At 29.9% G+C, this 5272-nt stretch overlaps 1 long non-coding RNA gene across 1 annotated transcript; it reads left to right on the plus strand.

Annotated features, from left to right (window-relative positions):
* Window positions 1–206: 206 nt before the first annotated feature.
* Window positions 207–4044, plus strand: LOC139885921 (uncharacterized). The gene is made up of 3 exons (XR_011772159.1): window positions 207–1618; window positions 3414–3475; window positions 3668–4044. It is a non-coding gene; the product is annotated as an uncharacterized lncRNA (long non-coding RNA).
* The last annotated feature ends 1228 nt before the right edge of the window (window positions 4045–5272 follow it).

Raw genomic sequence — 5272 nt, forward strand, 5'->3', positions numbered from 1 at the left:
CAATGGTGGTTTGCGATGAGGGTTTTTGTTTTGGCAATGGCTGTTGTGGTGGTTGACGGGTGACAAAGAACATCCAGGTAACTTTTATCATATTTCGGGCTATTAAACTTTCGATCGATTAGTGTATGTGTTGAGCTACCGTCCAAAATTGACTTGGAAGCTTGGTTTAATTCTGAGCTACCGTCAATTTTGGACATGGTAACTTTGTTTGCAAAGCTAACTTCATGATTCTGCATTTCTAAGCTACCGTCAAATTCTGACTTAGCAGCTTGGTTCTTGGTAAATGATTGAAGCGACATAATGGTTTCTTTGATTTCAGATCAGCAAACCGTCGGCTCTTGATACCATGCTAAATTGATACAAATATGAGCTGAAAATTGTATGAACAGGGGGTTAAATTATGTACTAATTAGTTGTAAACTGAATTATATCTCTTTTACAAGTTCTATGCGTTCATATATACATAAGTTGTATAACAGCTATTTTTAAAAGAGGTTTGGCTCCATAATAACTTTTAGAACCCCTTTATCATTTTAGGAAAGATGTTGTTTTTGTTCAGGCAGTATATCCGTTGTATGCTTTGACAAATGCACTCTTGTTATCTTCTATTATGGGAGATGATGAAGTTTGACCCCTTCTGATCCCAAAGTCAAAATACTATTTATGGTAATTTGGTGAAGATGTTGTATTCTAACATCATCTATTAACTTATTTTATCTGTATGAACCAATCGAGAAATCTTAAAACTTTGAAATTTTACATAACTAACCGATATTTGTATACCCCAACGAGCTTAGACCTTAAGACTAGGGATAACGCAGCGTTTGTACCTCAAATACCTCAAACATGGCACTCACAAACGCCTACAAACGCTTGTAATGCAGCATTTGTGAAAAAAAATTGGGGCGTAGGTGAAATAGAAATGCATGAAGAAGAGAGGAGTGAGGTGAGGTGGCACACTATGATTGGTTGTAGTTATTATTTTCTTTTCTCACTTTTTATTATTTACCTATCCAATACCAATCAAATTTTAATACATCACACACAAATTTTCTACAACCTCTTAACAAACGCCTCACATTACAACTACCTCATTCCCCATCAGTGTCATGTCAGTGTCATAACCCAAAAAGTACCCATCTTCCACTCTACGTAGACGTCACCTTTATCTATGGTCTAATAAATGAATATAAACTAAACTCACACAGAAGATTATTGGAGACTATTAACAGTGAATGGCAAGAGAAAACTAAGACTATTAACAGTGAATGGCAAGAGAAAACTAAGTAGTTGAAGGCAAATAACAGAAATTTAAGCATACAAACTTAATACCAGAAGCATTTAAGTGAGTATTTTGTAAAATTATCGGTAAATTAGAGATGTTTCAGTTATTTGAAGAGGCCAACATAAAGATTATGTGTAATTTTTCCGGCTTTAGGCTAAAAGTTGTGGTGAAGTTAGGCATTTAAGGGAGACCTAGCACCGGCTCTGCCTCATATGTCTTCGCCATTGGTGTCTTTTGGACTAGTTGTAATATGCTTTCTTGGTTTGCAAGATGTGCTTGACTCGGGAGATTGCAACAAGATTCGTGTCTCATTACGGTTCCTAACTGTTTTTGGTATGTCATTTTCTATATCTTAAAAAAAAATTATATACAATTTACATTGTGCTGTTCTGACTACGTTAAGAGAAAAATGGAAAGAATATAAAAACTAATTACATACTACTCCGTATGTTTTATTGCATATTCAGGTTTATAAATTGGGTTTGTTAGTTGTATCTCCAAAGATATGACAATAATTTGTAACTTATAACACTTGTGCATTGTTTCTTTTGATTTGTATATTCTTTCTGCTGATGTCATATTAATGGACACCTTCCTAATATTTTGTCCCTGTCATTTGAACATGCATTTTTTTTAGTGACACATAATGGAATCTATCTATCTATCCATAGTAAATATTAAATCTTTAAAATGATGATGTCATAAATAAACATTTTCTAAGCATAAAAATAATTCAAAATAAAAAAGAAAAATTTTAAGACATCTTTGATGATGTCATTATTTTATATTAATTTAAATTAAGAAAAATAATACAAAATCTTTTATAAAAAGAAATACTAATTCTCCTAAATTGTACAATCTTCTATATAACATTCAATGAACACATTTATAAATTTTAAAACATATTGTACAACCTTTTTATAATAATTGTATTTTAATTTTCTACAAAAATTTCAAAATGCATTTATTATTACTAATAATTATTAAAAAAAAATACTCAACTTTTAGCAAACTTTATTATTATTATTCATTTTTATTATAATAATTATAATTATAATAATTATATTATTAATATTCAAATATGGATTCTCTTTACGAGATTAATTACGTTACATATGTATGCGAAAATATATGTCTCTATACATTAGTAAAAACAACGACAAGTTTCTTAGTCGAACGGGTCATTAAAATAAATGACTTTAACATTTGCATTCACTTAATACCTAACATATGTCATTAAATTGTTTCGTTTAAACAAACCCGTAATTTCACGGGGTATTTCACTAGTTTCTATTAAAATTCTAAAGTAATGATCTCATAATTAAGAATTTTACAAGCTAAAAATAATTCAAAAAGAAAAATTGTGAGGCATCCATGATGATGTCATTAATCTTAATTAATTTAGAATTTGTAATAAAATGCATAAAAATACGTATAAATCAAATATAAAAATACATGATTACTTTTTAATTTTATATGTTATTAAAAACTACAATCAATTCACTAAATATAAAATATCATTATTATTTCGAATAAAAGTTTTTTTTTTTTTTCTTCTGGAAATTTAGAATCATTGAAACATTTAAAAAATCTTATAAAAATTAATCTATTACATGTTATGAAAATGACACATACATGACATCATTTTATAATTTTTACCTTAGGTTAAAAAATAATATGGGACACATGGCACCAAACTAAAATGCCTTGCTTACATCATCAATTAAAAAAACTTTTAAACTATTTAATTTTTTTTAAAAAAAGGTATTTAAAAAAAAACCCTCTAATAGAAAACAAAAAAGTTTTTTTTTTTTTACTGAATACATTTAATACAAAAGGAATCCCTTCTTTAACATCTGAAACCCTAGAAAACTGCATCCGTATCTTTGCATCTTCGATCAATTCCAAGGCGAACGTTTCAGTTTTCCAAGCATCTCCAGTTGCATCTTCTTCACATTTTTGAAATTCAAAATTCATCTCTTCACCATTATCTTCTTCTTTCTCTCTAAGCAACTCATTTTGTTTCTAAACTAGAAACAGTAATAGAGAAGGTATATTCTTCTTCGTCTTCTTCATTTATTCAAAATAAACTAAGGTTGTTTTTCTCATCCTCTTCTTCATTTTTCAGATCCAATACAGATTCAAAAAGGTAAGAGATAATCAAGATTTGATTTTCTTCAGATTCACCAGGTACTTTTTTCATTTTTGATTTTTCGTTTCTTTCAATTCTTCTTCCGTATTATAACAATTTTTGGATTTGGAAATTTTTAGGGTTTAAATCCGTGAATTTGTAACATTTCAATCTTATCTTGGATTGGATTATATATATCTTTGTTTTAATCCTAAATAAATAAATCTATTCTTCTGATTTGATTATCTTAGGATTTTTCGTTTGATTGTGTTAGTCAAGAGCTTTTAGTTACAGTTAGATATCAAAGGTAAAGGTAATACTCCGTATGCCTTTTAATACGATTTTAAATACATTATATGAGTATGAGTATACTGTCTTTTTTACTTCCATTGATTTCATTATTGAATTTACAAATTCGTGGTTGTGATGGCATCATGAAAAGGAGACAAAAGACCTTATGCAAGTATCATATCTAACGGAAAACTTGCCATTTATATTAATCTGAGGAAACAAAGATCCAGGTTAGTACTCATGGTTGATTTCTTATCAATGACTAACATTCTCAAATGTCATATATATTGATTAGTTTTTGAGGTAGCATTAAATTAATTGTGTAAACCAAGAATATATTGGCACTTGCTGTTGTTAAAATTGTTAAATTGTTATTGATTTGAGATCCAGGTTAGTACTCATGGTGATATAAAATTATAATTGGTCTTGGTGGACGAATATGGAATATATTGTTGCTCTAATAGTTTGTATATTTATGACAGTTGGTAATTATGTGATTGTTTTGGTGTTGTGGCCTAACAAGATGTATCGGATAGGTTAAGAATAGTCAAATTTGGTAATTATGTGATTGTTTTGGTGTTGTGGCCTAACAAGATGTATTGGTTATGTTAAGAATAGTCAAGTTAGCTAATGTACATAAAATGCTATTAAAACTTTAAGTGCTTTTTAGTTAATGTATTATCCTTCCAATTTGAATGAAAAATGTGTTCTTGAAAGGTTATGCTATTTTAGTTCCTGTATTAACTTTGTCGTAAAAGTGCTTTGTGTACGTTTCAAAGGTTATGCTATTCCCGACACGTGTAGTCGCATTCTGTCTATGCAGGTGGGCTGCACGTGTTCAAAGCAGTCCGGGTGCGGGTGAAATTCCCGACGATGGTTGTGAGGTTCGATCCCGGGTTTCTACCTAGCGTGTGAGTGTGTCTAACCAGCTAATAAGTAATAATATGTTCTACTGTGTGCATATTAGTACTACAATTAATTGAAAGTGAAATTTTATTATATTTGTCAATAATCTAAAATAAAAATAGTTGAAAAGAACGGGTCGAACCTGTCAAAAGTCGCCCAAAGTATATTTAATATATCATAATGTGACAATATCGATAATTAACAATTTAGAAATCTTGGACTAAATTTGTTTCATGTTGACTCAACCTCATCCAATCCATTTCAACCTGAACAAACAGATTCCTTTTTGACTCATTACTCAAAATCACTCGACTTACCCACAATGGCGAATCTAGGATGAGAATTCAATGGGGTCTCAAAAAAAAAATTCCATTACCAAATATATCTGAATACTATTTTAGTGGTTGCTTACCTTCAAAAAAATTACAAATTCGAAGAATATATAGTGTCTGTGTAGTTAAATTTAGTCATGTCCTGTACATCTTAAAAGAAAAACTACAGATTCAAAAAAAAATATGGGGTCCTAAACTTAATTTTAGTGGTGTCCTATACAATTTAAATGATAATTTCAACAAAAAAATTTCAAACAAGCGGTGTCTCGTGAACCCACGGGTCAATACATAAAGTCGCCACTGCATACCCATTTTACCACCTCTACC

Source organism: Rutidosis leptorrhynchoides, chromosome 1 (genome assembly GCF_046630445.1).
Source record: "Rutidosis leptorrhynchoides isolate AG116_Rl617_1_P2 chromosome 1, CSIRO_AGI_Rlap_v1, whole genome shotgun sequence".
Taxonomy (NCBI): domain Eukaryota; kingdom Viridiplantae; phylum Streptophyta; class Magnoliopsida; order Asterales; family Asteraceae; genus Rutidosis; species Rutidosis leptorrhynchoides.